At 42.3% G+C, this 11,168-nt stretch overlaps 1 non-coding gene across 1 annotated transcript; it reads right to left on the bottom strand.

Annotated features, from left to right (window-relative positions):
* Positions 1-237: 237 nt before the first annotated feature.
* Positions 238-345, bottom strand: LOC130964490 (small nucleolar RNA R71). The gene has a single exon (XR_009080581.1). It is a non-coding gene; the product is annotated as a small nucleolar RNA R71 (small nucleolar RNA).
* Positions 346-11,168: the final 10,823 nt, after the last annotated feature.

Below are 11,168 nucleotides of genomic sequence, written 5' to 3'. Positions count from 1 at the left end.
TTCCATGGACTTCCAATGGAAGATCCTCATCAGTTCTTAGCTGAATTCTTGCAAATCTGTGACACAGTCAAGACTAATGGGGTTAACCCTGAGGTCTACAGACTGATGCTATTTCCTTTTGCTGTAAGAGACAGAGCTAGAATATGGTTGGATTCTCAACCTAAAGAAAGCCTGGACTCTTGGGAAAAGCTAGTCAATGCCTTCTTGGCAAAGTTCTTTCCACCACAAAGATGGAGTAAGCTTAGAGTGGAAGTCCAAACCTTCAGACAGAAGGATGGAGAATCCCTCTATGAAGCTTGGGAAAGATACAAACAATTGATCAGAAGATGTCCTTCAGACATGCTTTCTGAATGGAGCATCATAGGCATTTTCTATGATGGTCTCTCTGAACTATCTAAGATGTCCTTGGATAGCTCTGCTGGAGGATCTCTTCATCTGAAGAAGACGCCTGCAGAAGCTCAAGAATTGATTGAAATGGTTGCAAATAACCAATTCATGTACACTTCTGAAAGGAATCCTGTGAACAATGGGACTAGTCAGAAGAAAGGAGTTCTTGAGATTGACACTCTGAATGCCATATTGGCTCAGAACAAGATATTGACTCAACAAGTCAATTTGATTTCTCAAAGTCTGTCTGGAATGCAAAATGCACCAAACAGTACTAAGGAAGCTTCATCTGAGGAAGAAGCTTATGATCCTGAGAACCCTTTAATAGAAGAGGTGAATTACCTAGGAGAACCCTATGGAAACACCTACAATTCTTCATGGAGAAATCACCCAAATCTCTCATGGAAGAATCAAGAGAGACCTCAACAAGGTTTCAATAACAATAATGGTGGAAGAAACAGGTTTAGCAATGGCAAGCCTTTTCCATCATCTTCTCAGCAACAGACAGAGAGTTCTAAGCAGAATACTTCTGACTTAGCAACAATGGTCTCTGATCTAATAAAGACCACTCAAAGTTTCATGAATGAAACAAGGTCCTCCATCAGAAATTTGGAAGGACAAGTGGGTCAGCTGAGCAAGAAAGTTACTGAACTCCCTCCTAGTACTCTCCCAAGTAATACAGAAAAAAATCCGAAAGGAGAGTGCAAGGCCATTAACATGGCCGAATATGGAGAGGAAAGAGAGGAAGAAGACGCCACTGAGAAAGACCTCAGTGGGCGTGTACCAATCTCCTCTGAGTTCCAATGGGAATCTGAGGCTCAAAATGAGACCATAGAGATTCCATTGGACTTACTTCTGCCATTCATGAGCTCTGATGAGTATTCTTCCTCTGAAGAGGATGAGTATGTCACTGAGGAGCAAGTTGCTAAATACCTTGGAGCAATCATGAAACTAAATGACAAGTTATTTGGAAATGAGACTTGGGAAGATGAACCTCCCTTGCTCACCAAAGAACTGGATGACTTGTCTAGGCAGAAATTGCCTCAAAAGAGGCAGGATCCTGGGAAGTTTTCTATACCTTGTACCATAGGCACCATGACCTTCAAGAAGGCCTTGTGTGACTTAGGGTCAAGTGTGAACCTCATGCCCCTCTCTGTAATAGAGAAATTAGGGATCTTTGAGGTGCAAGCTGCAAGAATCTCATTAGAGATGGCAGACAATTCAAGAAAACAAGCTCATGGACTTGTAGAGAATGTTTTGGTGAAGATTGAAGACCATTACATTCCTACTGACTTCATAGTCCTAGAGACTGGGAAGTGCATGGATGAATCCATCATCCTTGGCATACCCTTCCTAGCCACAGCAAAGGCTGTGATTGATGTTAATAGAGGAGAGTTGATCATTCAAGTGAATGAAGAATCCTTGGTGTTTAAGGCCCAAGGACGTCCCTCTATCATCATGGAGAGGAAGCATGAAGAGCTTCACTCAAAACAGAGCCAAGCAGAGCCCCCACAGTCAAACTCTAAGTTTGGTGTTGGGAGGCCACAACCAAACTCTAAGTTTGGTGTTGAACCCCCACATTCAAACTCTAAGTTTGGTGTTGGGAAGTTCCAACAAGGTTCTGAGTGTTTCTGAGGCTCCATGGGAGTCCTCTGTCAAGCTAATGACATTAAAGAAGCGCTTGTTGGGAGGCAACCCAATGTTTTATAATTAATTATTTTCTTTTGTTATTTTATCTTCTTTGTAGGTTGATGATCATAAGAAGTCACAAAAACAATGAAAAAAGCAAAAACAGAATGAAAAACAGGAAGAAAAATAGCACACCCTGGAGGAGAAGAAGCTGGCGTTCAAACGCCAGTAATGCTAGCTGTTGGGCGTTTAACGCCCAGTCTGGCACCATTCTGGGCGTTTAACGCCAGAAAGGGGCACCAGACTGGCGTTAAACGCCAGTAAAGGGCAAGAACCTGGCGTTAAACGCCAGGAATGGGCACCAGCCCGGCGTTTAACGCCAGAAATGGCTCAAAACGTGATTTTGAGCAACATTTGGTGCAGGGATGACTTTTCCTTGACACTACAGGATCTGTGGACCCCACAGGACCCTACCATCACTCTCTCTCTTCTTCCCCCATTCACCAATCACCTCAACACCTCTTCCCCAAAAACCCTCACCTATCAAATCCCATCTTTCTCTTCACCACTCACATCCATCCTTCATAAAACCCCACCAACCTCACCCTTCAAATTCAAACCACTTTCCCTCCCAAACCCACCCATAATGGCCGAACCATTCACCCCCTTCTCTCCTATATATACCCTTCTTCAACCCTTCATTTCACACAACCTAAACACCACTTCTCCCCCTCTTTGGCCGAACACACTACCATCTCCCTTCTTCTTCATTTCTTCTTCTTCTACTCCCTTCTTTCTTCTTTTGCTCGAGGACGAGCAAACATTTTAAGTTTGGTGTGGTAAAAGCGTTGCTTTTTCGTTTTTCCATAACCATCTATGGCATCCAAGGCCGGAGAAACCTCTAGAAAGAGGAAAGGGAAGGCAAAAGCTTCCACCTCCGAGTCATGGGAGATGGATAGATTCCTCTCAAGGGTGCATCAAGACCACTTCTATGAAGTTGTGGCCTTGAAGAAGGTGATCTCCGAGGTCCCCTTTTCACTCAAAAAGGGTGAATATCCGGAGATCCGCCATGAGATCCGAAGAAGAGGTTGGGAAGTACTTACCAACCCCATTCAACAAGTCGGAATCTTGATGGTTCAAGAGTTCTATGCCAATGCATGGATCACCAAGAACCATGACCAAAGTGTGAACCCAAATCCAAAGAATTATCTCACTATGGTTCGGGGGAAATACTTGGATTTTAGTCCGGAGAGTGTGAGGGTGGCGTTCAACTTGCCTATGATGCAAGGAGATGAGCATCCTTACACTAGAAGGGTCAACTTTGATCAAAGGTTGGACCAAGTCCTCACAGTCATATGTGAAGAGGGCGCACAATGGAAGCAAGATTCAAGAGGAAAGCCGGTCCAATTGAGAAGGCATGACCTCAAGCCCGTGGCTAGAGGATGGTTAGAGTTCATACAACGCTCAATCATCCCCACTAGCAACCGGTCCGAAGTTACCATAGACCGGGCCATCATGATCCATAGTATCATGATTGGAGAAGAAATAGAGGTTCATGAGGTTATAGCCCAAGAACTCTATAAGGTGGCGGACAAGACCTCCACCTTGGCAAGGTTAGCCTTTCCTCATCTCATTTGTCACCTCTGTTATTCAGTTGGAGTTGACATAGAGGGAGACATTCCAATTGATGAGGACAAGCCCATCACCAAGAAAAGGATGGAGTACACAAGAGATCTCACTCATCATGAGATCCCTGAGATTCCTCAAGGGATGAATTTTCCTCCACAAAACTATTGGGAGCAACTAAACACCTCCCTAGGAGAACTAAGTTCCAACATGGGACAACTGAGGGTGGAGCATCAAGAACACTCCATCATCCTTCATGAAATTAGAGAAGATCAAAGAATCATGAGGGAGGAGCAACAAAGACAAGGAAGAGACATTGAGGAGCTCAAGCACTCCATAGGATCTTCAAGAGCAAGAAAGAGCCGCCATCACTAAGGTGGACCCGTTCTTTGATTTCCTTGTTATTGTTCTTCTGTTTTTCGAATTTTAATGCTTATGTTTATCCATGTTTGTGTCTTGTGATCATTAGTGTCTTAGTGTCTGTGCCTTAAAGTTATGAATGTCCTATGAATCCATCACCTTTCTTCAAAAAAAAAAAAACGTGCTTAATTGAAAAGGAAAGAATTGCATGAATTCTGAATTTTATAATAGTTTAATTATTTTGATGTGGTGGCAATATTTTTGTTCTCTGAATGTATGCTTAAACAGTGCATATGTCTTTTGAATTTGTGGTTCATGAATGTTGGCTCTTGAAAGAATGATGAAAAAGGAGACATGTTACTGAGGATCTGAAAAATCAATAAAATGATTCTTGAAGCAAGAAAAAGCATTTCGAAAAAAAAAAATTTCGAAAAAAAAAAAGAGAAAGAAAAAGAAAGAATAAGAGTTGTGATCCAAGGCAATAAGAGTGTGCTTAAGAACCCTGGACACCTCTAATTGGGGACTCTAGCAAAGCTGAGTCACAATCTGAAAAGGTTCACCCAATTATGTGTCTGTGGCATGTATGTATCCGGTGGTAATACTGGAAGACAGAGTGCTTTGGGCCACAGCCAAGACTCAATAAATAGCTATGTTCAAGAATCATCATACTTTACTAAGAGAATCATTAACACTATCTGGATTCTAAGTTCCTAAAGAAGCCAACCATTCTGGATTTCAAAGGATAGAGTGAGATGCCAAAACTGTTCGGAGGCAAAAAGTTAAAAGCCCCGCTCATCTGATTAATACTGATCTTCACAGATGTTTTTGGAATTCATTGCATATTCTCTTTTTTATCTTATTTGATTTTCAGTTGCTTGAGGACAAGCAACAATTTAAGTTTGGTGTTGTGATGAGCGGATAATTTGTATACTTTTTGGCATTGTTTTTAGTATGTTTTTGATATGATATAGTTAGTTTTTAGTATATTTTTATTAGTTTTTAATTAAAATTCACTTTTCTGGACTTTACTATGAGTTTGTGTGTTTTTCTGTGATTTCAGGTATTTTCTGGCTGAAATTGAGGGACCTGAGCAAAAATCTGATTTTGAGACCAAAAAGGACTGCAGATGCTGTTGGATTCTGACCTCCCTGCATTCGAAGCGGATTTTCTGGAGCTACAGAAGCCCAATTGGCGCGCTCTCAACGGCGTTAGAAAGTAGACATCCTGGGCTTTCCAGCAATATATAATAGTCCATACTTTGCCCAAGATTTGATGGCCCAAACCGGCGTTCAAAGTCACCTCAAGAAATCCCAGCGTTAAACGCTGGAACTGGCACCCAAATGGGAGTTAAACGCCCAAACTGGCACCAAAGCTGGCGTTTAACTCCAAGAAGAGTCTCTACACGAAATTGCTTCATTGCTCAGCCCAAGCACACACCAAGTGGGCCCGGAAGAGGATTTTTATGTCATTTACTCATTTCTGTACACCCTAGGCTACTAGTTTCTTATAAGTAGGACCTTTTACTATTGTATAGAAATCTTTTGATCACTTTTAGATCTCTAGATCATCTTTGGACATTTTAGTTCTTAGATCATTGGGAGGCTGGCCATTCGGCCATGCATAGACCTTGTTCTTATGTATTTTCAACGGTGGAGTTTCTACACACCATAGATTAAGGTGTGGAGCTCTGCTGTACCTCGAGTATTAATGCAATTACTATTGTTCTTCCATTCAAATTCCACTTGTTCTTTATCCAAGATATCACTTGTTCTTCAACATGATGAAGGTGATGATTGACGCCCATCACCATTCTCACCCATGAACAAGGTGACTGACAACCATTCTTGTTCTACAAGCATCCGAGGCTTAGTGAATATCTCTTGGATTCTTTAAAAGGAATCTTCGTGGTATAGGCAGGACTTGATGGCAGCATTCAAGAGAATCCGGAAGGTCTAACCTTGTCTGTGGTATTCTGAGTAGGATTCAATGACTGAATGACTGTGACGTGCTTCAAACTCCTAGCAGGCTAGGGCGTTAGTGACAGACGCAAAAGTATCAATGGATATTATTCCGGCCTGAACGAGAACCGACAGCTGAATTCTGCTATGCCGTGACAGGACATATGCAATCGCTTTCACTGAGAGGATGGGAGGTAGCTGCTGACAACAGTGAAACCCTACACGAGCTTGCCATGGAAAGGAGTAAGAAGGGTTGGATGAAGACAGTAGGAAAGCAGAGAGACGGAAGGGAAGGCATCTTCATGCGCTTATCTGAAGTTCCTACCAATGAATTACATAAGTATCACTATCTTTATCTTTTATGTTATTTTCGTTCATCACCATATATATCTGAGTTTGCCTGACTAAGATTTACAAGATGACCATAGCTTGCTTCAATACTAACAATCTCCGTGGGATCGACCCTTACTCACGTAAGGTTTATTACTTGGACGACCCAGTGCACTTGCTGGTTAGTTGTGCGAAGTTGTGTAATGCCATGGTATTAGGCTACCACGTTTTTGGAGCCATTACCAGGGATTATGAGAGTTGTGAAAAAGTATTGTTCACAATTTCGCGCACCAACCTACTAGCGTTTAAACGCCAGTAAGGCTAGCAGATGGGCGTTTAACGTCCAGTCTGGCACCATTCTGGGCGTTTAACGCCAGAAAGGGGCACCAGACTGGCGTTAAACGCCAGGAAAGGGCAAGAACTTGGCGTTAAACGCCAGAAATGGGCACCAGCCCGGCGTTTAACGCCAGAATTGGCTCAGAATGCAATTCTGCATGCCATTTGGTGCAGGGATGACTTTTCCTTGACACCTCAGGATCTGTGGACCCCACAGGATCCCCACCACCCTCTTTCTTCTTCACCCATTCACCTATCAAATCCCATCTTTCTCTTCACCACTCACATCCATCCTTCATAAAACCCCACCTACCTCACCATTCAAATTCAAACCACTTTCCCTCCCAAACCCACCCTCCCATAGCCGAACCCTACCCCTCCCTTCACCCCTATATAAACCCATCTTCACTCCTTCATTTTCACACACACTAAACACTACTTCTCCCCCCTTTGGCCGAACCACAAAGCCATCTCCCTCTCCTCCATTTTCTTCTTCTTCTACTCTCTTCTTTCTTCTTTTGCTCGAGGACGAGCAAACCTTTTAAGTTTGGTGTGGTAAAAGCATTGCTTTTTGTTTTTCCATAACCATTTATGGCACCTAAGGCCGGAGAAACCTCTAGAAAGAGGAAAGGGAAGGCAAAAGCTTCCACCTCCGAGTCATGGGAGATGGAGAGATTCATCTCAAGGGTGCATCAAGACCACTTCTATGAAGTTGTGGCCTTGAAGAAGGTGATCCCCGAGGTCCCTTTCAAACTCAAAAAGAGTGAATATCCGGAGATCCGACATGAGATTCGAAGAAGAGGTTGGGAAGTTCTTACCAACCCCATTTAACAAGTCGGAATCTTAATGGTTCAAGAGTTCTATGCCAATGCATGGATCACCAAGAACCATGATCAAAGTGTGAACCCAGACCCAAAGAATTGGCTTACAATGGTTCGGGGAAAATACTTAGATTTTAGTCCGGAAAATGTGAGGTTGGCATTCAACTTGCCCATGATGCAAGGAGATGAACACCCTTACACTAGAAGGGTCAACTTTGATCAAAGGTTGGACCAAGTCCTCACTGACATTTGTGAAGAGGGCGCCCAATGGAAGAGAGATTCAAGAGGGAAGCCGGTTCAATTGAGAAGGCATGACCTCAAGCCCGTGGCTAAGGGATGGTTGGAGTTTATCCAACGCTCAATCATTCCCACTAGCAACCGGTCCGAAGTTACTCTAGACCGGGCCATCATGATCCATAGTATCATGATTGGAGAAGAAGTAGAAGTTCATGAGGTTATAGCCCAAGAACTCTATAAGGTGACGGATAAGTCCTCTACCTTGGCAAGGTTAGCCTTTCCTCATCTCATTTGTCACCTCTGTTATTCAGTAGGAGTTGACATAGAAGGAGACATCCTCATTGATGAGGACAAGCCCATCACTAAGAAAAGGATGGAGCAAACAAGAGACCACACTCATCATGAAGTCCCTGAGATACCTCAAGGGATGCACTTTCCTCCACAAAACTATTGGGAGCAAATTAACACCTCCCTAGGAGAATTGAGTTCCAACATGGGACAACTAAGGGTGGAGCACCAAGAACATTCCATCCTCCTCCATGAAATTAGAGAAGATCAAAGAACCATGAGAGAGGAGCAACAAAGGCAAGGAAGAGACATTGAGGAGCTCAAGCACTCCATAAGACCTTCAAGAGGAAGAACAAGCCGTCACTAAGGTGGACCCGTTCTTTGATCTCCTTGTTCTTTACTTTCTTGTTTTTCGAATTTCTATGCTTATGTTTATCTATATTTGTGTCTTATGATCATTAGTGTCTATGCCTTAAAGTTATGAATGTCCTATGAATCCATCACCTTTCTTAGATGAAAAATGTTCTTAATTGAAAAAGAGAAGAATTGCATGAATTTCAGATTTTATAACAGATTAATTATTTTGATGTGGTGGCAATGCTTTTGTTCTCTGAATGTATGCTTAAACAGTGCATATGTCTTTTGAATTTGTGGTTCATGAATGTTAAAGTTGTTGGCTCTTGAAAGAATGATGAAAAAGGAGACATGTTACTGAGGATCTGAAAAATCATAAAAATGATTCTTGAAGCAAGAAAAAGCAGTGAATACAAAAAAAAAACGAAAAAAAAGAAGGGAGAAAAAGAAAAAGAAAGAAAAAGAAAGAAATAAAGTTGTGATCCAAGGCAAAAAGAGTGTGCTTAAGAACCCTGGACACCTCTAATTGGGGACTCTAGCAAAGCTGAGTCACAATCTGAAAAGGTTCACCCAATTATGTGTCTGTGGCATGTATGTATCCGGTGGTAATACTGGAAGACAGAGTGCTTTGGGCCACGGCCAAGACTCATAAAGTAGCTGTGTTCAAGAATCATCATACTTAACTAGGAGAATCAATAACACTATCTGGATTCTGAGTTCCTAAAGAAGCCAATCATTCTGAATTTCAAAGGATAAAGTGAGATGCCAAAACTGTTCAGAGGCAAAAAGCTAAAAGCCCCGCTCATCTAATTAATACTGATCTTCATAGATGTTTTTGGAGTTCATTGCATATTCTCTTCTTTTTATCTTATTTGATTTTCAGTTGCTTGGGGACAAGCAACAATTTAAGTTTGGTGTTGTGATGAGCGGATAATTTGTACGCTTTTTGGTATTGTTTTTAGTATGTTTCCAGTAGGATTTAGTTAGTTTTTAGTATATTTTTATTAGTTTTTAGTTAAAATTCACTTTTCTGGACTTTACTATGAGTTTGTGTGTTTTCTGTGATTTCAGGTATTTTCTGGCTGAAATTGAGGGACCTGAGCAAAAATCTGATTCAGAGACTGAAAAGGACTGCAGATGCTGTTGGATTCTGACCTCCCTGCACTCGAAGTGGATTTTCTGGAGCTACAAAAGCCCAATTGGCGCGCTCTCAACGGCGTTGGAAAGTAGACATCCTGGGCTTTCCAGCAATATATGATAGTCCATACTTTGCCCAGGATTTGATGGCCCAAACCGGCGTTCAAAGTCACCTTCAGAATTCCCAGCGTTAAACGCCGGAACTGGCACCAAAATGGGAGTTAAACGCCCAAACTGGCACAAAAGCTGGCGTTTAACTCCAAGAAGAGTCTCTACACGAAAATGCTTCATTGCTCAGCCCAAGCACACACCAAGTGGGCCCGGAAGTGGATTTTTATGTCTTTTACTCATCTTTGTAATTCTTAAGCTACTAGTTCTCTATAAATAGGACCTTTTACTATTGTATTTTCATCTTGGTTCTTCTGGTTCCCTCTTTGGGGCCGAAGCCAATGATCACTCTTGTTCTTATGTATTTTCAATGGTGGAGTTTCTACACACCATAGATTAAGGTGTGGAGCTCTGCTGTACCTCGAGTATTAATGCGATTACTATTGTTCTTCTATTCAACTCAGCTTGTTCTTGTTCCAAGATATCACTTGTTCTTCAACTTGATGAATGTGATGATCCGTGACACTCATCATCATTCTCACCTATGAACGTGTGACTGACAACCACCTCCGTTCTACCTTAGATTGGGTGGATATCTCTTGGATTCCTGATACACGACGTATGGTTGCTGCTCGCCTGACAACCGAGCGCTCGCCTGACAAACGAGCCAGTCATTCCGTGAGATCAGAGTCTTCGTGGTATAAGCTAGAATTGATGGCGGCATTCAAGAGAATCCGGAAGGTCTAAACCTTGTCTGTGGTATTCTGAGTAGGATTCAATGATTGAATGAATGTGACGAGCTTCAAACTCGCGATTGTGGGGCGTTAGTGACAGACGCAAAAGAATCACTAGATTCTATTCCGACATGATCGAGAACTGACAGCTGGATAGCCGTGCCGTGACAGGGTGCGTTGAACATTTCCACTGAGAGGATGGGAGGTAGCCACTGACAACGGTGAAACCCTTGCATACAGCTTGCCATGGAAAGGAGTAAGAAGGATTGGATGAAGACAGTAGGAAAGCAGAGAGACGGAAGGGACAAAGCATCTCCATTCGCTTATCTGAAGTTCTCACCAATGAATTGCATAAGTATCTCTATCTTTATCTTTATGTTTTATTCATCATCTATACCCATTTGAGTCTGCCTGACTAAGATTTACAAGGTGACCATAGCTTGCTTCATACCAACAATCTCCGTGGGATCGACCCTTACTCGCGTAAGGTTTATTACTTGGACGACCCAGTGCACTTGCTGGTTAGTTGTGCAAAGTTGTGTTTATGCCATGGTATTGAGCACCAAATCTTTGGGGCCATTACTAGGGATTATTTGAGTTGTGAAAAGTAGTGATCACAATTTCGCAAACCATTCTTCCTCAACTCTGCTTCTTTACTTTTCTTGTTCAGCAACTTCTCTAGGTTTACTATCCTTTCCTCTACATGGACTATCAAGTTATCCATTCCCAAATGTTCTTCAACATGATTTTGCTTCCCGTCACCCGATCCCCTTGTAGCTTCCCCCGCTCTGACCCTTACAATGTGATCATCAACCCAGAGAAAGAATTTGCAATGTGCTTCTGTCACCTAAATCAAATAGAAC

Source organism: Arachis stenosperma, chromosome 2, assembly GCF_014773155.1.
Source record: "Arachis stenosperma cultivar V10309 chromosome 2, arast.V10309.gnm1.PFL2, whole genome shotgun sequence".
Taxonomy (NCBI): Eukaryota; Viridiplantae; Streptophyta; class Magnoliopsida; order Fabales; family Fabaceae; genus Arachis; species Arachis stenosperma.
The sequence above is the reverse complement of the archived record's forward strand: the minus strand, read 5'-3'. Positions and strand labels throughout refer to the sequence as shown.